Below are 22,714 nucleotides of genomic sequence, written 5' to 3'. Positions count from 1 at the left end.
AGAAGCCAAAAGTTTTTCTTTTGAAAGCCTGTCAGAATACATTGCATCTTATATGAACTGTGCTATTTCTAGTTGCTCCAGTTACCCCCAACTTGTAATACAGACTGTATGTCTTATAGTTTCCAATTTTAACCACACAAAGGAATTTCATATAACTTGTCCCCTAAAGTATCAAATCAAGTAGAGTAAAAGATTAATTAATGGTGCAAATATGAATTGCTGCTGTCAGACCACAACAGTAGCAGTTACACCAGAGCTAAAGCTACTCAAATCCTTTAATTGTGCCAGACAAATGGATTCTTGAGTATAATCTTCACTATCTGCTAATATTCTGCTTTCAGACACCCGGCCCTTTCTGAACTTAGCCTTTCAGAGTAAAATGGCAAGACATATGCAGACAATCTATTTCATACAGGAAACGTGTTGATGATCTCTAGGCTAAAAGTATATGACACAAAAATAAAATACACTAAGTTCCCCACCACTTCTATGTAGGCCCAAGGTCCCCAATGCAGTACCCATGGGGGCCAGGTAGCTTTCCTAGTGCCCACAAAGTGTTGTTAGAAGGTGTGGCCAGGTGGGGCTTTTGCCCAACTGGCTTTCTAATCAGCCATTGGATGTCTGTTTGGCTGTGCAGATTTTTAAGAAGACGTTTTGGTAGAAGCTACTACTAAAGCACAGGGATTTTTTCTATGTGACTAAAGGTAAGCTGTGTTTATGCAAGAAAAATATTTTAAAACAATATTTTCACTTTAAAACGTATCCTGTTAAACAGAGTTTTGCCTGAAATATTGAATAGTTACTATCAGAGTTATGCATAATATTCTGTGGTTAGCTTTGCCTCTTGTGGTACCCATTTTTGTGGCTGGCTCTGCCTCTTGCTTCAGCCATTTTGTAGCTCCATCCACTACCCTGTCTCACAATTACAAAGGTTCCCGCATGCTTAAAGTCGGGGAGGGGGGGTGTTATCCAGTGTAGGCAACATGAGAATGATGGTGATTCTATTGTTCAAAACATGGTTATGGGACAAGTACCAATACAAAGTAGGTAATTCATTTATCTGCCTAATCTATACAGATTAAGAACATTGCTTGTCATATAGGTTATTTAAAAATACAAAGTACAGTGCAAATCCAAAGAAATCAGCACACTGTTTCTTTACTCTTTTTTACAAATGTAAGCATTTTTCCATACACACACCAAAATGGGAGGTGGGTACTGCAGACATAACCTGCTGTCTTGACAATCCATGCAGACAATCTCATATCCTGGAAACATTTCTAAAAAGATTCAGGTACCAATATTTTTCAAAGACACACTGGGAAATGGTGGCAGTCACCAAAATTCATTGTGACAACATGCTCTGATGTATCTCTGGAAAATGTGGGAAGCAATATTATGTATGTTTCCAGGATGATGCTATTATTATTGCCAACATTTCTTGATGCACCTCTGGAGATTGTGAGTTCTTGCCTGACATTTATAAGATGAGTTAAACAATTCTGATGTTCAGACTTTCACACTGAATGGAAACACCACCACCAAGTGAACATAATATGCATCTAGTGCACACAGGAAACCAGTATGTGAGAGTAAAGGAGAGCCAGTTTGGTGTAGTGGTTAGGAGTGCAGATTTCTAATCTAGTGAGCCGGGTTTGATTCTGCACTCCCCCATATGCAGCCAGCTGGGTGACCTTGGGCTCGCCACGGCACTGATAAAACTGTTCTGACCGAGCAGTGATATCAGGGCTCTCTCAGCCTCACCCACCTCACAGGATGTCTGTTGTGGGGAGAGGGAAGGGAAGGCGACTGTAAGCCTCTTTGAGACTCCTTTGGGGAGAGAAAAGCGGCATATAAGAACCAACTCTCCTTCTTCTGCTAAATGTATCTACTTTCTAACATAATGGTTTCCAATGTTTAGGGAGTTTTTTGAAAACACAGGGAAGTATCCAAGCATATGCCCCCCCTGCAGGGCCCTTCGCTCTGCGGGTATGAATTTACTGTTTGTCCCGGGCCCCCGGGACATATGCCTGGCCTCGACCAGGGCCAGGGCCTTTTCGGTCCTGGCCCCAACCTGGTGGAATGAGCTCCCGGAAAAGCTAAGGGCCCTGCCGGAGTTACCAGCTTTCCGCAGGGCCTGCAAGACGGAGCTCTTCTGCCAGGCATACGGTTGAGGACAGGACAGAGTCCCAGGGGAGGGGTTTTCCGACTGGTTCCCAAATTCATCTTGGCCCTGGCTCTCATTACATTAAATTAGATCTAGTGCCCCACCCTGAACAAGGAGGGATTACTGGAGATTAAGGTTGCCATTGTGATTGCTATTTTAATGGGGATTTTATTGGGGTTTTATTGTTTTAGAATTGTATGTGTAAACTGCTGCAAGGCTACGGCAAGCAGCGGTATAGAAATCAAATAATAAATAAATAAATGATATGATTCCTCTACTTAAAATCTCACTGTGAAATCCTAAACAAAGCTAGAACATTTCAAGTCTACGGAAATCAATGGGCTTAGAATGGTGTAAATTCTGTTTAGGATTGCACTGTTAGTGGCACAGTGCAGGAAAACAGTTCCTATGATTCTCATTAATATATGCAAAAAACCCACCAAACCCTCAGTATTCTGAACATTATTGTAATCAATGTCCTGAACAGTATGTAATATATTTTTCTACTCATAAGGACAATGGCATTACTAGAGGCAAACAGAGGATTCACTAGCAAGAAAGAAGCGAAAGGGAGATGACTCATTTAGGAAATCACAGATAAACAAAGGGTTATAACAGGAACTTAAATGTACTAGTTAGCTCTAGGACTTGGAGATTCAATTGTTTAACTTGTGGAGGTGCTGCTTTCATCTCAGAGATCACTAATGAAGCCAACTAGTGGTTTGATAGATGCTCTAAAACTCACAGCTGATTTCAACCATATGTATGGTCATCACCACGAGATCAGACTCCATACATGTTCATGCATGTTAAAATTCTGGTTAATCATCAGTTTTCAAGGCCCCAAATATTATTCAGTTATGATTTTGATTCAGAAATAACTATTTCAGTGTGATCCCCCCCTCCCGAATATCATTTTGATCACTTTATTTGAAACCATTCTTTCTCTAGCAGTAGCTTTTCCAGTGCTGTTTTCTTTCTGGCAGTTGCTTCTTCCTAGATTAGTCACATAGGCAATTGTGGCCAATCAGACACTCTCAGTGAATGGCACGATAACACAATGCTATATAGCTAATCAGATTTGATTAAGTGATGATATCATTTGGAGAATAACATCAGTGTTTACTGGATTAGTCATTCAGGAAGGGATAATACATTGAACAAAAGACAACCCGATTCTATGTAGAGAAGGCCACTGAATTACTAAACAGTGGCTGGCAACTTGCAGGAGTCTGGGTGAGGAAGGACCCAAGAGGGCACTGCCAGTGTAATGTCATTTGTCATGTCTTCTCCAGGGAAAACATGGAAGTGCTGTTTGCCTCTCTAGGGACCTCTGAAAAATCTATGTTAAAACCTATTCCTGGAGATGATTCCTAGAGAGGCATAATGTCACTTCCAGGTTTTCCCATCACTGTTCTGGAAGTGATGCAATACGGTCACACTGATAGTTATTTCCTCCTTCAGTTTTCTCCTGCTAGCCAACAGAGTGGCAGGGGGCAGCAAGGGGTGCCATAAGGAGATCCCATAACCCTTTGTGGGGGCAACTGCAAGCAGTAAGGACAGCCTTGCTGGATCAGACCAGTGATCCGTCTAGACCAGCATCCTGTTTCACAAAATAGTCAGCCAGTTCCTCTGGAGTTTCACCATCAGAGTCACTATAAGTCAGCTGTGACTTGACAGGAGAAAAGAAAGCAAAACACACCACCATATACACAATTGGATAATCATCATTTCCTCTTCATAATAGTATTACTTTTTTTGGGGGGGGGGTTCACAGTATCATGTTATCTTCTTATATACCTGTTACCTATTTTCCAAGAACAGAGAAGGAACTAAATTGTCCCTAAACAGAGAGTTCTCTAACTTTTTTTACTCTCAGGTCACACCTGATTTATGGCAACCCTATAGAGTTTTCAAGGTAAGAGATGTTCAGAGGAGATTTGCCATTGCCTGCCTCTGAATAGCAACCCTAGACTTCCTTGGTAGTCTCCCATCTGTGATTAGCTTCCGGGATCTGATCAGATCAGGCTACTTTGGGCTATCTAGGTCAGGGCAATGAGCTAAAGTAAAACAGATGCTATGCACTCAGAGGTAAAGTTTGAAGAACAACTCTGGTGTCAGCAGAAAGGAGACAGATGAAATGATAGGGGTCAGTGTGGTAGCTGGTAACAGAGTGAGTTGCTGCTATTTCACACAGGTAATAGTTGCACAAACTTTCTGAAAATCCCATGTCAGACCAGATTCATACTGTGTGCACATAGGCCAGCGGTACAGCACATGCTATGAGTACAGAAAGACCTAGGCCCAGCATTCAAGCTATCTAGATGAAAACTTTAACCGGTAAATAGCACTCTTTAACACCTTGAACAACTACTGCTAGTCACAGTAAATAACACTTAATCAGATGAAATAACATTCCGACCTAGGCCTATTCTGTACACAATAGATAATGCACTTCCAATGTACTTTAGAAGTAGATTTTCCTGTTCTGCACAGGAAAATCCATCTGCCAAAGCACACTGAAAGTGCATTATCCTATGTGTGCAGAATGGGCCCTAGTCAGTACAGAGAAGCTTTATAGGACACCAGTATTGTTCCCAGATCTGTCAGCTGTCTATGGGGATTGAAGGTTCACTCAAGACATATTCAGTGGATGAAGATCAAGTATTATTCAGAGTTTAATATAGACAATGAAAGCTTTGGAAAGCTTTGCTCCTCACATACCTTGGTTTCCTATGAATGTTTATTCTACCTCCTAAGAACATTGTTGTTTAATTCATTTGCAAAAACAGAATAAAAATTTTCACTGAATTCCACTGATTGTAGAAATAATTATATTTTCGAAGCCTTTCTATAATGTAATATCTAATTCAGTTCCACATCCACTGTCTGTATTTGTTTACTTCTTCCTTCTAGGTTGGCTACTTTAAGCAGGAAGAGAGACTTGGGGGGGGGGTTGTCACAATGACCACGGGATAATAAACACCTAGAGGCAACATCTCAACCCTATAATGTGGTCAGAAAGAACAGGTGATTTAGCAGTTCACTTATTAATAGTGATGTTATCTTCCAGGAACATATTAAACCTGGCCTATGTGACATTTTCAGAATATCTCCCAGCTTCCAGGCAGATATTGAAGTATTTTGAGTTTGCCCATAGGGTTTTTATGCCAAGCAAGAAGAAGATAACATTCCTAAAGACCAGCAAAAATAAGCCAGGGCCTAGAGATACTGACCATGGCTATACAAGTTTCTGTACAAAATTCCATATTGTGTGGTGAAGTATGGAGGCTATCAACCTTCTCATCCCTTGCATCTCCCAAGTACAGATAACATGTTACTGAAAAGTCTCAGAACATGTGACTGCATTAGAGTTTCTTTATTCCCCTTCTGGTTTATTGGCTGCTGTTGGAGATGGGTACAATTACATCACATTATGTATTGTCTTCAACTATACATTGCTGGAGAGACATGGAAAAATGCATTTGATAATAGCAACTATGCATACACACCCTAATATAGAATTTAGCTGTCCATAAGACATACACCCAATCCTAAACTTGTTTAGTCAGAAGTCCTATTATTTCAACATGTCCTGCTTCTAAATAAGTATATTAAGGTTACAACACCTTTATTTTGCTCAAGATCTTGTGGATTATACAATTTTTCAAATAATTTCACAAACATTCCAGTATTTCAGGAGACATATTTACATACAAGATTTCTAAAGATAAAATTCTGGATTCTTACAATGGAATTTCTCATAATATACCAAAATCAAGTTATCTAAACAAGTATTTCCAGCATTTTTCATTTTTACAAAAATCTACAAAACACATACTTGTACATCAGGCACCATAATCTAGTATGGTTTGTGTAGCTTCCATATGTTCAGAATTCCAACTACAAAACATTGGAGCAAATTACATTATATAGCTGGCATTCTACCAGCCAAATAAGCAATATTTAGGTACAATTAGCATCAACAGCACTGAAAGAAAGCACTGGAAGTTGTCTCAATGAAATGGTCTCTGATCATCCCTAGGTCATGGATGACAGAGACCATACCTAAGAATTAACTCAGTTTATTTTTCACAGTGCTTCAAATGCGCATTTTGCTAATTTTATACTAAAATGTAAATGTGTGAATAGGATTACCAGGTCCATTGGCATTGCCAGCAGAGGATGCAGACATGTTCCCTGAGTGGGGAAGAATACCATGACATCACCTGGTACATCAGAGACATCAGGGGAGACACTCTGGCTTCTGGATAAAACTATGGCAGAATTAGCTTCTAACCACAGAGTTTTGTCCCCAAACCAATATCACCCCTCCCCCGATGACCTCAACATGTTGCAGAATTATTCCAGATTGGGTGAAGTTTGGAGGGTGTTTGGAGGGGAAAGTTGTGTCCAGAAAGCAGGGGGCTACGTGGATGAGGATACCTGGGAACCCTAACTCACTGCTAGAATACATGCTTTGTGCACAGATGATCCCATGTAGTCCACTCTGACATCCCAAGATGAAATGTTTTTATTTCACTCTTCTTCTGAGGAGCTCAGGGTGGCATACATAATTTTCCTCTCTACTTTTCTGGTAATAGGTATGCTTGAGATTCTGGAAAACTGGAACCAGCCAGAGATAATGAGCTAGATGGGCTGGAGGTCTCACTCAGGAAAACCCTGGCTTCAGTTGTTCCTGAGTTCTGTGAAGAAGGTTACGTCTGCACTGAGCATGGAAAGGGGCATTCACTCTAGAGACTGTCAGTGGGGCATGACTGATTCATTTGTTTTATTTAAGCCTGTGGAGATGCTTGGTGATACAAACAAAGGAAAGAAATCAAGTACAATTGGGATGTGATTTTATAATTAAAAAAAAAATAGTGTGTATAAAATGCACTGACATCAGGCAAGTCCATCTGCAGCAGCGCCTTAGGTGTAGTGATTTCTTTTATCCAATTCTCTAAACAGGGCCACGTTACTTTAAAAAAAAATGTCAGACTAAAGAAGGAACACTTTCTTGCCTGGACTGCCATTCTTGGGGCTCTTCGGGATAAGACCACCTGCCTGTCCCCTTAGCAGGTCCCCTGCTGTCAGGCTCACCTCCTTTTATCTGTGTTGAAAGGGAACGAAAGAGGCACACCTGTGCTGATAGCCTGGGGAAGCCACCTGAATAGCTTTGCACTTTTTTATAGCTACTTCCTAGGCTGGTTCACTTTGCCCTTGCAACAGAAGGATTCAGGTCCTACCACCAGTTTGGAAAGCTAAACTCAAATGAACTTTAGAGCAACTTTCCAACTGGCTTTGAAGTGCTGCCGCATAATTATGCCATGACAATCCTGCCGAGATCACATCACACTTCTAATTTTATGACATATCTATATTCCACATGGCACATTTCCTGCATCTCTGGTAGTCGCACTCTCATTATTGAACAAAGCTCCTGTCAGCTTTTAAAAATTGCAAGAGCAAGGTTGTAATCCTAAATATACTTAACTTGGAAGCAAGTCGTACAAATCATCTAGAGTTTTCACTTTTACAACAACAACAACAACTTGTCCTGTTCCTATGCCTTTAATAGGAGCCTAATTTAGAGAACTTTAGCATGAAGCTCTTCCAGGCATGGAGATAAAATGATGGGAAGCCTGCACTGTTTAATTTCTGCACCACATGGCTAGCACTATAACCACAGTAGTAAAAAACAAAGGGCAGAAGTCCCAAACCAGCTCCCAAACATAGATTAAATGAGCAAGGAGACATGATAATCTAGCTTCCTGTAGTTCAAACAAGATGTTTCACTTTGTTATTTTGCATTAAAATGCATAAGACAGAGTCACACAACAGTAGCTATCATTGTCCCATTTGGGAATGGACTGAACATATATACATTTATTTAGTGAAATTCCAAGTTTAGACAAAATGCCAGTCCTCAAGACTTATTCAGTACTGCAGAGTCCTCACCCTGGAGGCTTTTAGATGCTACAGGATGAACCTTCAGGGTGCTGTGGTGGCTGACCACTAAGGCCTGTAACGTCTTTTTGGTCATAAGAAGGGCTCTGAGCAATGGTGCATACCTGAATTTTTTTGCAAAAGGACTAGATGTGTGCTAACTCTCCCTCCCCCTCTCCCTTATCCCTGATTCATTTCTTCTTGGTAAGGTAAAAGCAAGCCTTTCAGTTTCCAGATATAGCTTAGCGTGTCCATCATTTCTTCCCAATTTTTCCCTACAGTGCTGGATGTTTTCAGGACACTTAACCCGCCTCCCCACCCCCAAGACTTTTCTTACAGCAGGCAGAATGTGCATTTGCCTGGCAGCATGACATAAATATCCAACCAACCAGCAAATAAACACTGGCACACTCCTAGTTACAATCTCCCTATGCATAGTTTTCAAAAAAAAAGCAGAGCTGGCCACAAGACAAAGGAAGAATTTGTTCTATTACATGGTTTTCTCCTGCTCTGCAATATGGATGCTTTGCACTTGAGTTTCCTGCTGTACGGTTATTATTATTTTGCTGGAACTTTGCAGAAAGGAAATATCTGGTCCTAGGTGCTGCTTTACAGGATTGTGATTCTTGAGCAAAACTCTATCGCCAGTATGAATTAAAATGAGAAAGAGAAAAAACAGAATGGACAAACAAGGTTATTCTATGATAGTAACATGATGTTGCAGGATACCAAGTGCTATGGGTCCCAGAGTATGGCTGAAAGACACATATATGGCAATGCTGAAGCTAAGGAGAGCCCCTGGGAAGTCACTTGGGAAGTCTATGCTACAGGGTGGCTGGTCCATTGTGGGAAAGAGACAGTATCCCCACAAGCTCAGCTCATTGCTACCTACCCTCTTTCAGGTAAAAAATAAAGTAAAGCCTTACTGAATTTAGGACTTGCAGACTGTTAATCCCCCTTCTCAATCAATCATAATCTTCTTGCCCTCTTGTCTTGCTGGACCTCAGCCAAGTTCCTCTCTATACTCACAGGTAGAAACCTTTCTTCTTAAAGTTACAGACTTTTTGCGGGGTAAACCCCATGGATGCCTTAATGGAAAAATATGGAAAGTACAGTGTTGAGGGGGAGGAGAATGCAGGGTTGTTTTTTTGTTATTGTTAAACTGTAAACTGTGAGCTGATCCCCGCCCCCGGAGCTCTTAGATTTAGCCTGATGAGGAAAAGAAAGAACAAAGGAACTTTTGCTGGAGGTGTAGTTAAGAGAATATATCTTCACTTGATCTATGTCTGTTGCAGGATACAGGGAGGTGTGACACATGATACTTTTTAAAAGCTTAGAATTACTGGGCAAATAACTGGAGGACTCTAAAAGGTTAATTCTTTACAGAAACAGGTAGTCTTGACAGGATGCTCCAAGCAATCTGATTGGTTAGTATCGGCTGAGCAGAGAAAGAACTTGAGAGCTGCATGATGAGGAGACAGGTTTCAGCCTTGGCTGAGAGCAATTTTGGGGAAATTTAGCAAGGAAGTTTGGGAAGGAAACAGAGACTCCCATTTGGACCAAGGGACAGAACTTCTAGAGAGTTGGCTTGCTCCATGATTCAACTACCTTTTCTGACTATCTCTTGCTGCATGCAGTAAGGTCCAGAGAACCTGCATAGATCAGATGTATGCAGTGGAGAGATAACTGGTGAATGCAAGTGTCTTCAGGATTGTCCCTTTGAAGGGTGAGATTTAAATGGCTCATTGTGCCCTTTACTACATCAAGAGCCAGCTTGGTGTAGTGGTTAGGAGTGCAGACTTCTAATCTGGCGAGGTGGGTTTGATTCTGCGCTCCCCCACATGCAACCACCTGGGTGATCCTGGGCTTGCCACGGCACTGATAAAGCTGTTCTGACCGAGCAGTAATATCAGGGCTCTCTCAGCCTCCCCCACCTCACAGGGTGTCTGTTGTGGGGAGAGGAAAGGGAAGGTGAATGTATGCTGCTTTGAGGCTCCTTCGGGTAGAGAAAAGCGGCATGTAAGAACCAACTCTTGTTCTTCTACTATAAATACAAAAATGGAAAGTCTGATTTCTACAGTAATTTTTAACAAATCTAAGCAATGCAACAAATAGCATTTTATTACTAGTTACAATTTCCCCACTAATAAAAGTTTCAATAATGAAGAAAATCAAGCCCCTCATAAAAGCCTTACATTCATCTTTGGACAAAGAAGAAGAAAAAATGGAAGCAACAAAGCAGAACACATTATTTTGTTGCTAGGTTATAGAAACAGCCTTGTAAGACACCCAAATTGTACTGCATTTTTTCCAAAAATCTGACACACAGACTGCTCACCATAGTTTGTATACTATGGTGTCTTGAATAATAGTAGTGATATTGACTAATAAAAATTTATCAGTCTTTCTTTTACTGGTGATGTAGTTACCTATTTGGTTTCCACCCAGTATGCACTAAGAAATGAAGGCCATTGCCTCCTTTTCTCTTGTCCCATATTGGTTCCTAATGCCAAAGGCCAGCAAGAAGAGATAGGGACAAGCAGATGCAACCTATCTTTACCAGTGACCCACAGCCTGTATCTCTACTACTAAGAGTTCCATTCTCTGTATCTCTAATTATCCAGTGGCTAGACTGGGAGGCGTACAGTTTCTTAATAGCTATTTCCAGGTTGTGTGTTCAAAACCCCCACTGAGGTACTGAAAAAGACAATTCAAAGGCATATTGCATTTCTTGTACTCCTTTAAAATAGTGTATAGCTGGGCAGTTAGTGGCCTTGGATTCTCAATAAGCTATTAGATAAATTGAAAATGAGCTGCAGGTATCACTTCAAACTCCAGCCAAAAGAAAAACCCAGTTTTATAAGACTTTAAGTATGACCACTATTAGACTATCCAATACAGCCATTGGATAGGTATGCAGCAGCAAATATCAGGTAACAGACCCTTTGGATTCAGTAGCCTCAGATCGACATTTTGTGCATGACTTTCATGCATCAAACATATGGATGTACAGGGAGTCAGACCACTGGTCTTTCACAGTTAGCATTGTCTGACTGACAGAAGCTCTCCAGAGAAGTCTTTTATGTCACCTGTTAATATCCTTTTAAATGGAGATCTTGAAAATTGAATATGGGACCTTCTGCATGCCAAGCAGATGCTGCACTGAGACCATTTCTGCAAAAGGAATTCAGTCTGCCTCACTGCTTGCTTCCTGTTTCCTGAGAACATTAGGGCCAGCCCAAGGCAGTCCCAGCCTTGGCATGACTCAGGCCCTCAGTTGCCCCATGGCAAGAGAATATGGATAAATCTACATTTCATGGATATTGCTGAATGTTTCTTTAGCTCTGATATGTCTGATGTCAGCACTAACTTAGAATGCAAGATGAGGAATGGCAGGAAGGGAAAGGGGTATTGGGTCATTTACACTGAGAGTAGTAATAATCTGGAAATCCCATTTTATGAATGTACGGTTAATACATTTTTCATTTTCCTTTACACAATAAAGTCACAATTAACAACAGCTTTCTTAATGAATTCCACAGAGGTTCAGGATTTTACCCATCATTATCGATATTGATGTTTTGATCATCATAATTAAAGTTTGGAATCAGTACAACTCCTTCCCCTCAGAAGGAATTTCTGTCTTTTGTCAGCAATGTTCAGAGCCTGGCAGGAATCATTGCATCAATTTATAATTTTAAAATCAGAAGAAATCAGAAGAACTACAGACTTAAGAAATACAACTACTTAAGTTCTAAAATATGAAGCAGCATCCTCTGGACAAAAGTGGAAGCAAGATCAGATCACCTACAAATATAACTTTAATGTAACAACATTTATAGCTAAACAAATAATGCCTTCTCAAGAACTATAGTTTCTGGAAAGATATGGTTTCATAGCTATTCAGTGTCTCCCACTACATAGAGAGAGAGTTGTAGCTTCATATCAATGGTCAATATAAGCATACATGTTGCTTGCAAAAAGAACAATTTTCAGTCACTGACTATATATTAAATCACAATCTAACCCAAACAACTTCCCATTTGTAAATATTTTAAATACTCCAAATCCAAACAAAATTATTTCAACATTTAGAAGTAGGAGAAAGTTTTAGAATCTGATTGCTTTATTTATATATTTACAGAATATGTACATTGCCTTTTGGGACCTGATCTGAGCAGCTCACAACAATTAAGAAAAAAATTACCTTAAAAACAATAAAAAACTACCAATAAATAAATAAAAAAACAACCCAATCCATTAAAACATTCCAATAAATAAAAAGCAATCTATGGACTGACAACACATAAACCAGAACAACCTAAAATTATATTGTTAAAATAGTCCTAAGGCTAGGAGCCTTAGGAGTGGGATACCTTATTTAAAAGCTGGCTCCAGGCAACCTTTACAGGGCATTCCAAAGCCATGGTGCGACCACACAAAAAGCTGGTCCCTGGTCACCATTCACCTTACTTCTGCAGGCTGGCACACAAGAGAGCAGGGCTTGAGAAAATGATCTCAACTGTCAGGCTGGACAATATGGGAGGTAGTGGTCCTTCAAATAATCCTAATTATTCTGGTGCTTTGCCATCTGGTTTCAATTTTCTGGGCAGGGAAGGCTGGTGCAATGAGGAAAAATAGTCACTGAGCATCAGCAGGTACTTGTGTATCAGGAATACAGTCCAAGCAAAATAATTGTCACCAAAAAGAAGTATCTTGATAAGCCTTATGGGCCTGCATCCTCTTTGACTTTATGAATGAAACCAAAACCTCTATGCAAGCTTCTGGGTGAGTGGGTCTTCCATGCAATTCATGGCCAAACTAAACAACCACAAAGAGATGCTCTCAAAGAGCCATGCACTTATAGATTGAGAGGACAGGAAGGTGTTTAAAGGTACTTCTGGATATGTAGGGAGATCCTTTTATTAATTAGATCATTTTGTGGATTTGGAAAGGTAGAGCAATGGATATGGTATTCCCTGTTTATTCACTAGTAAATATTAACAAGGCTCACACTATTGCATCCATTACTATATCGTACCCTGCAACAACAGTGTACCTGAGTGGGCCTTATGCTGACAAAGGCTCTCTATTTGAGCAAGCAAAAGCCATCTATGTATTCTACTACCTGAAAAAGGCTGCATTTACAAACTAAAATATTGCACGCAAAGTCCAGCTTCATTGCTACCATCAGTTGTTCAAATATAAGTACAGGCAAAGATCATTTATTATATGCAAGTGCCTATCAAATTTTTCAAAAAGGTAGGCAAAGAATTAAACATATCTCCAAGAACCAGAAAGGGGGTCCTCAGTTTTTCAAAACATATGCAATAATATGCAGTTTATCTCTTGGGATAAATTTTACCATCCCAAATTTTACTAGAGTACATAGCCAGGATTTTAAACATGCTATTTTTTACATATCAGCTTTTTATTCTAGCCTAGAATCATGGCCAAATATCGCCATTGTACCTTACTTACTGGATATTAAAAATCCCATGTATAGATGGGCCTTTCCCAGAGCAAGGATGGATGCCCTCTCATCAGCAGTATTGTACAGGAAGTATTATCATCAATCTTTACACTTGAGACACTGTTTCTGTATAGAAGTGGTGGAGACAATCTCCCATATTTTGTTTGACTGCATGCTGTATGAGCCAGAATGAACTGATAATGCCTGCCCAATCTTTCTTTAAATCCTTGGATAGTTGTCTGAAATATACAGAGTGACGCCTGCTAAGATTCTTATTGAATGACAGGGCAAAGTCGGTCTCAAATGATGTTGCAAAATTTATGCAACCCTTTCGAAGACAGAGATATTAGTGGGATACTATGCCATATAGTCTACCCTCAAGGGATCTATTTTTCCCCCAGGATAACTTTGTAGTCTAGAAATATGATATAATTCCAGGGGATCCCCAGGTTCCACCTGGAGGCTGGCATCCCTATCTCCTTGAGTTGTGAAGAAGCCCAGAGTGCTACACAAGAGGATTTTTGAGCAGGGGAAGGAAGGTAGTTTGTGGAACATGCTAGAGGCTACAAAACTCCACAGAACTAGTCTCCCATTACACTTAACATGTGCAAGATGCCACTTTACTGGTTGATAATGTTCTTCAGCAAAAGACAATCATACTGTATTGCTCCTACCTGAATCTTTCCACTGCCTCCCATAACAGCACCACTTTCAAAATGGCTGTCACTTGGAATAGCAAGCATGGGACAGAAATACAGGAAATCCATCCAGCACCTTAATGGATCCTTTTGGATTAATGTCTTTATCGCTGAAATTAAAATGTGTGTAAAAAGGAAACATAAAATGAGGAAGGAGAGAGGAACAGCAAACTACCCATTACTGTGTTAGCAAACCTAAACCATTTATAAACAGTACACCCATCTATCACTCCAATTATGTTTGCAAACAAGATTGAGGCAAGATATCCATAATTATTACTGAAATGCCATTTTTTTACATTAACCAGGCAATTGTGTGCATTTGCTTTGTGAGATGCAATAAGCAAGCCAGCAATTTATTATTTTCTGTAAATTGCAGATAGATTAATCAATTTAACTACTGCTTTTGTCACCAATTGGATTTAACCCAGAATATATGTTCTTTTTGATAAAATGGAATGATACAAGGCCCAGAATTAATTTCTGTCTGCTCATTCACAAAATCTATAGTGACTACAATATTCCAAGCCAGCCAGGCTAGAAGAAGGAAATGTGACTAAAATTGCAAAGTCTGTCCCAGTCGAATACAAATGAGTTGTAATATGCCTTCCCCCCTTTTTTTCATGCTTGCTATTTCCTCTTCCTCCTCTTCCAGGTTTTTACTTAATATGTTCCTTCCCCCAAAACCTAATTTAATCACCAGTTGCAAATGACACTGTCAAACACCTGAGAGGAAATATTTTCCCCATGGAAACTATGGTGTATACCCCAAAACACACTGGCATGGCCTAGGCATTACATGCATCATGATGCCTAGCTCAATGGTTCGTTCCTGGCATATTTCTTTTTGAAGGCATGTTCTAGGAGAACACCGAAATATTGCATGTACAGTCCTGGACCTCTGAGGCCATCTGACTCGCCAGCAACCCGCCCCCCACCTCCCCTGCCACCCAAGTGACTTTGAAATGCCTGGGATGAAACCAGGCCTGCTTAATATTGATATGAAGTCAAGTTATTAACAAGTTTTGAATTATTTTACATTTTCCAGAGTAGGTCTTTCTGTCCAAGGACTATTTTTCAACAAACATCTGTGGCTGAAGCCTGCACCAACTTCAAATCTACTGACTTCATCCAGAGCAACTTCATCTGACTATCGATGCAGTACTGGCAGTTCTGCATTTTGATATAGACATTACCAGTGACAGAGCAAGTTCAAATAGTATACAATGTTTAATGCAAGCCATATCTGAACATGCCACAAAATTAGATGCAGTGGAACAGGCTTCTTCGGGAGGTGGTGGGTTCTCCATCTTTGGAAGTTTTTAAGCAGAGGCTGGATAGCCATTTGACGGAGAGGCTGATTCTGTGAAGGCAAAGGGGTGGCAGGTTACAGTGGATGAGCGATAGGGTTGTGAGTGTCCTGCATAGTGCAGCGGGTTGGACTAGATGACCCAGGAGGTCTCTTCCAACTCTATGATTTTATGATCGCATTGTAATGGCCTATGGCTGGAAACAATAAAGTCTTATGTATGTACCGAAAAGGTTTATAGCTCAAAGTCATTCAGCAATCTACTCATCAGTTTTAAGACAATACAGAAATAAGCTCTTCTTTAGCTCAAAAGGCTTAAATCATAATATGAAAAAGATGTTTAATGTTACCATCTTTAGTTCCTATCTCAAAATATCACCTTTAAATGAATAGAAATTACTTTATAATGTACATTATTAGGATTATTAGGATCAACCTGAGACTTGAGTTGCCAACCTCTAGGTAACAGCTGGAGATCTCCTGAGATGATAATTGATCTAAGTGACACAAATCAGTTCACCTGGAGGAAATGGCTGGTGTGGATGGTGGAGTCTATGGTGGAGTCTACCCTCCTGAGGTCCCTCCCCAAGACTCAACCCCCAAATCTGTGGAATTTTCCAACAAGCAGCTGGCAACCGGGCAGGAAACTGAATCTAGGAAAGATAAATAAGACAAATCTCACCACCCCACCTCCTTCCTTCCTTCCTTCCAGCAGTCCCCAGCATTGCATGATGGTCCCCAACTCTCAAGAGCAGCTTCTTTGGGGAACCATAGAAAGCTGTAGGGGACAGCAGGGGAAAATGTGGAAATCTGTTCCACAAATTTGTTCCCCTCATGGCTACCTGGATCCAATTCAGGGTTGCAATACCCTTACCCAAAGATCCTCCCTATATCTTAAATACATTGAGACAATGGATGATTTTGCAGCCACAGTATCTCCCAACCCTTTCTATACCAGTTCACTGTCCGACATTTTCCCCTGGTCCTTGTGGTCAACAGGTCTAAATCTGCTCCATAGCGGCTGGAAGCAAGAAGTGGGCAAAGCAGCTGGAGAATACCACATCTGCAGACTTGCTCAGTGCCTCTAAGCATTTCTGACTATGCACCATTGCTGTGTAAATCACAGCCTTAGCTGAAAAAGGCAATTCAAAGCTTGAAGTAGCAATACGGGCAGTATTGAGGTAACTGGAATGAAGTTAAGCTACAGGAAAAGGAAAGCAGAGGATTTTTCTACACATATGTAATAATTAAAATGGAGTATCTGGCTGTCTCTCACCCTTCCCCCTATTAAATCTGAAAATCTTGTGTAATTTTTATTTGGAAAAAATATAATGCAAATATTTATGGAATGAATTTTAGCTTTGCACCCACACTTACCCTCTCAGCAAAATTATGGTATTGCAGATAACATCTTTTAATAAAATGGCCTTTGTAAAACATAGGCCCTGCATGGGAATGCAAGGGAAATGTTTTCATTAAAATGGTAATGGAACAGTAAAGTTTAACGCCACACATATCCTCATTGAAGTTGAGAGGCAAAGGCTGAGTCCAGCTCCTTTCACAACCTGCAAAAAAACTTGTAATACTTGAGAGTGAACTAAAATTGGAAGTACAAAACAAAACTTCCTTGTGCAAAGGGACAAATGTAGACAATTAAGGGATGAGATTTACTACTGTGCTAAATCATGTTCCAATGTAACACAGCAAAATTGTTATACCCTTGATTGTTATACTCTTGATTCTCTTGACTACCTTGGGCTGTTTTGTATTTTGAACACATCCATTTTTTAACTAGCATTTAGCTTGCCTATTCTCTCTGGTGTGCACAGGTAGGACCTAAACAGATCACACACTGGGAAATGTGTGTCAGAAGCTTCTAGCTTCTTTTAAAATTCTTTTACCATGTATGCAGGAGCCCCATTGTAATTAGGAGAACACTGCAAGAGGATGCACTTTTTAGGCCTCCCAATATCCAGTTTTCTTAAAACTGCTCCAGGAAGTGCCGTTTGCCCTGTTGTGAACCAGTAAAGGTACTGGAGAGACAGCACTATTATGTCTTACTATTAGATGTGCAAATTTCCTTACTCATGACTCCTGTTTAGGGCTTTCTCAATCATATATATATGATTGATATATATACATATTTTCAAAAACATTTATTGGGTGACATGACCATATATGTCATGTTGACCCACCCCCATCTCAAAATGGCCAATGATGGGCCTGGACTGAGTGGTAAGGGGAGGGGTCCCAATTGGACATGTACCCAGCTATGTTTCCCAACTACATTCAGCACAATCATGCCACTTCTGGGGTTTCTCGAAGCTTTGAAGAATGTTTCATGGGTTTCTCAACAGTAAAAAAGTTGAGAAAGGCTGATTTAGGGGAAATCCAATGTGTGGTCTATTCACATAGTTTTGAGTAAGTAAAGAGCTTCCATAGTCAACAATGCCAATCCCTGAAACACATGCAACAGTCTAAAATCATGGTGGTCCATTAGCCGATTCTACGGGGACAAAAACCAGGCAGAATGGATTGTGCTAATGGCAAAAAGCCTAGGACAAGCTTCTTCTGCAGTTTTCCTACCATCTTCTTTGTAGTTTTTCTGCAAGAGACTGTGCTTACAATTTACAGCTAGAATTCTGGACAAGAGAGCATCTAATGGAGGTCCCCAGCAGCATCACCTGGGTCTGCAGCAGTCAAGGGTGTGTGACTGTCAAAGCCAATCACACTTTGCTATTCCTGCTTTGGAAATCTGGGAACACTGTCCTCCTATAGGCCTGTTGTTATAAAATTGCCTCATTTCCCCACTTCTTCCTAGGCAAAGGAAGACAATCAGAACCAGAATGAACCCTATTTATTTCACTTACTATGTTATCAGTGCATGCTAACTAAATTCTAATTTCATAATTCATCAATATTGTGAAAAGCACAAGCAGTCAGGATGGCCAGCTAGGCTTACATTCAATTGTGCCTTTCAGGTTGTATAGCTCAGTGGTCCCCAACCCACAGGCCGCGGCCCGGCGCCAGGCTGCGAAGGCCTCGGCGCCGGGCCGCGGCTCCTTCTTCGCTCCCCCCCCTGAAGCGAGAAGCTCGCCAATTAGCTCGCGGCCCGGCAATCTTCTCACTTCAGGAGGGGAGGGAAGAGAAGCTTGCTGAGCCGCTCGTGGCCCGGAGGGGCCGGGAGGGGAAGCCGCGGCCGCCGGCATGGCGGTGGCGCAAACGCGCATGCGCGGACTGCTGTGCATGCATGTTTGCACCTCTGCCGGAAGCTTGCAGACACTGGTATAGCTCATATTGAACTAAGAGCCACTGTAATGCTCTGCAGGCATTACTTTAAGCTCTGGCTCTGCTTTTTAGAAAAAACAAGAAATATTCCAGATGTTCTTGAAATTATTGTGTATATGTTTGTTTAACAGGGTATGTCACGTTTCCTTCCTAAATGGAGTCAGTATTTTTCAAACATTCATATATATAAATGACCATTTTGGCTACAAAATAATTCCTCTGATTATGCTACTGCACATGTAAACATATTCTTAGAGCCAGATGAAAGAAAAACAATCATACGTGGAATCTTAATAGTACCCTGAGTTGCTATCTGGAGAATTTTAAGTGGAGAATCTTCATCAGGTGGGCAGAAAGTTGTTTTTTAAAAGATGAATTGTCATTTAAAATGCAATGATATTTAGGGCCCATGAGATTTAGGAAGGTTCAAGCAACACCAAATCATGATTTTCAGTTTGCAGTTCAAGAAAAATCTCAGCTGGCACTCTCACCAGACGTAATCTGATAAAGGCCCTTTGTCTCTGCCTGCAGTCTTCGGGTATGTAGCACACTTTGCTGCGATAATTGGTTTGGCTGTCCATTCCACCCATCAGGTGATAGAAAACTATCAATCAGGCTAAATGCAATGCGAGAGAAGTCTCTTTAGCCAATTAGTTGGTAATGAGGACATTAGCCACAATGTCTTCAGCAGAGGGCACCTTAGCCATTCTAGCAGAGCCCACAAATATGACAGTTCTATCTGCGTGATTAATAGTGATCATGTGATACTATAGGAATTCTACATTGTTATATAAAAATAAAAATCTAAGAGGAATGATCCACTTCACACTCTTAAATATTTTAAAAACCGTGGATGATTTTATGCTCATCCCAGCTTATTTCAGCATCAGGAAGTTATTGCTCTTTGTATCCAAAAAGCATTCAGAGCATCTTAGAGTGCTCTGCATAACATTTTGCTATTTTGCCTTCTATTGTTAGAAATTAGAAAGGAGCTTTCTGTTGCTAGCACAGGCTCTCTGCGTCTTCAGAAATCCCTTACACTGGAGAAAATCTCTGCTGACAGTAAAATAAAATTGCAGGATACAACCCTAGTTTTTTTCCTTTAAATTATTTCAGCAAAATCCAAATTTGTACAACCATGATAGGCAGTTGTATATATTTACTACCTATCTGGGACCAAAACAGATAGTTGATATAGTTTTATCCAGGATCAGAGACTTTAAATAGCTCTTTAGGGGTTCAAATGCCTTTGAGATGTGCTTCTTCTTGTTCTTCTGAGTGCCAGAGAGAACAACCTCTTTCTCACCAGCTGGCCCTTCGGCAGCAAAGGCTGACAAGCACTCACCATTAATATGGGCCAAGTTAAAGGGCTTGTACGCTCTTCAAGCACAATCATCCTTCATTGCCAGTAAGGTGTGTATTCGGAAGAAGCTTGTCACACTTCGGTATTGCAGGGGGTGGGGCTTATAATGTATAAATGACCACTAAGATACTTGAATAGAAATTCAGGACTTTCTGCAAGTGTGAGACATCTAAATCAAACATCAGCACAAGAAATTTACATCCAACTGATTGCTGAGTGTGGAAATGTTTCACTATTATCAGGGAAACAGGTACAGGTCTCCTGTGGAAAGGTTTAACAAGACACTGAGGAATTAAACCTTGGCTCAGAAACAAGGCCCAGAGATGGATGAACTATTAAGACCCTGACTTGGATGAAGACTTCCTGCATATCCCATGTATGCTATCTCCTTTTCCTTAGAAGAAGAGTAACATTGAAATTTAACAAAGACTATGGACTCACCATCACAGTTTGAATAAACAATGGTCTGTTCATGCACGAATAAGTAGGCTTTTTAAAAGCAAATGGTCAGACTTACATATTAGGATTTTTCATATCTAAACCGATGCTACAAGTGAGTTGAACTGTGAGAAAAGTGCCTTAAGCAAGGCAGATAGGAGGACAATTCACTTGTATGTCCCCCTTATTTATAAGTGAATGGGGCAGGCAGAGGAACAAACAGCACTGACAACCACCATCATATTCTGTTGAATCCCTTTATTGCTATGTTCTATGAGGTCTTGACCATATCAAGAAAATCTATTCTGATGAATCCAAGATTTTTAAATGTTCCAACAACAGAGAGGCTGACATAGTGCAAAGAGGGGGAGAGGCCTACATCTGATTAAGATGAGCACTTTTAAATCCTAATCTGAATTCGTGGGGCCCCTTCATATTGTAACTTTGCATCCTTAAATGCAGTTAACACAAGGTCCAATTTTCTTAATAGAAACAGGCTCTGAGTGATCTATGGTGAAGAAAAGAGGCAAGGGGAGCAATGATAGGAAGAGGCCAGGTAATCAATAGATCCTGGTTCAGAGGGCAAAACGAACCGACAAAATTCGGCTTCAATCTGAATACTAAACATCCACTGGCAAAAGCGCTTTAAGGAAGATGGGAGAATGGGAATGCCAGCCACTCAGATGATTAAAACCGATTTTTCTTCTCTAAGCATCCTTTGAAAATATTATTCCATTTCCCCATCCCACCTCTCATTCAGACCCTCATATATTTGAAACATGCAGTGAATCTCAGATGGAACGTATTAAAAAGTGCTTAGATACCATGGTGATAGGCACATTATAAATACCATAGAATAGAGGAGATGAGATAGACAGATTTAAGCACACAGTGAATTCCACATGAAAGATATTAAAATAAAGCTAAAAGGGGGAAAAATCCATTTATGGGAGTACTTTGCAATATTCTAAGGCATTCAACAGAACCCACTGGTTCCACAGAGATCAATGTAAGCTTTTGCCAAGGACTTCAACTTAAAATTTCTGGGCAGGCCTCTGCAATCACTTCAGATGCATTGTGTCCAGTGTATTCAGTGGAGTCAAGCAAAGAGAATAAAAATTACAGATCAAAGTTCCTAATGTAAAAGGGGAGGTCCATACAGCTTCTGAAAGAAACAATGATGATTATGGAGGCATCTGAAAGGATTACTATGTTACTATTTTCATGGTGATAAACTTCAATAACATCAGGTTCACACAATTTCTTTGGCATGGAAAAAATGGATGAGGCATGTATCCATAGAAATATGCCAGATATCCAGTGATTACTACACAGATCAAAAGGAAAGGAGACAGTGTAGTTCTTCTGTCAGGTACTAGAATGGACCATACAACGTCTCACTGCAGGTGAGCAATTACATTTTTATTAGTAATTCTGTGTTAAGTGGGAAATGTACACATTGCCTATAACATCATTTATAGACTTAACATGTAGCTCAATTTCTTGTGGTCTTACTTTCCAATTGTTGCATAATTAGAGAAAAGGTTGTACTAATCTATGGCAGGCTGATATCATGCAGCAGATGTTACCAGGTGTGTTCTTCTGGCCTTACTTATTCATCTACCAGGCTTGTGTTTGCCAGGTCCTTCCTAGCCACTGGCAGGGGATGGAGGTAGAGCTGTCAGATCCAGGTTGGGAAACTTCTGGAGACTAGGGGTGGAACCCGTACTTCAGTGGGTTACAATGCCAAAGTGTCCACGTTTCTCCATTGGAACTGATCTCAGCAATCTGGAGATGAGCTGTAATTCCAAGGAATCCCCAGGTCCCACCTGAAGGCTGGCATCCCTGACAGGCCCTGCCTAGAAACTCACCATGCTCAGCTAGTGGGAGTGGCTTGGCAAAGAGGGTGGATGGACTTGTATCACCTCACTTTTTGGAGGCACAAGATGACCACTGAATGCAAGTGAGAGAGAGGGAGAAAGGATATGTTGCAGTTAGTAACAGCACAGCACAATAGTACTAAGCATTT

General features: G+C 40.6%; 1 protein-coding gene across 2 annotated transcripts in view; it reads right to left on the bottom strand.

The window, feature by feature from the left end:
* Positions 1-22,714, bottom strand: part of MAML3 (mastermind like transcriptional coactivator 3) — a 307,203-nt gene that overhangs the window by 200,263 nt on the left and 84,226 nt on the right. The window contains exon 1 of one of the 2 annotated variants that reach the window (XM_077300247.1): positions 9,043-10,579. The exons of the other annotated variant lie outside the window; for it this stretch is intronic. The gene's annotated coding sequence lies outside the window, so the exon portion shown is untranslated. Of the gene's footprint in view, positions 1-9,042; positions 10,580-22,714 lie in introns of those variants that run through there. 2 annotated transcript variants of the gene reach the window in all.

This window comes from Paroedura picta, chromosome 10 (genome assembly GCF_049243985.1).
Source record: "Paroedura picta isolate Pp20150507F chromosome 10, Ppicta_v3.0, whole genome shotgun sequence".
NCBI lineage: Eukaryota > Metazoa > Chordata > Lepidosauria > Squamata > Gekkonidae > Paroedura > Paroedura picta.
Note: the sequence above shows the minus strand (reverse complement) of the source record. Positions and strands in the feature narration are given on the sequence as shown.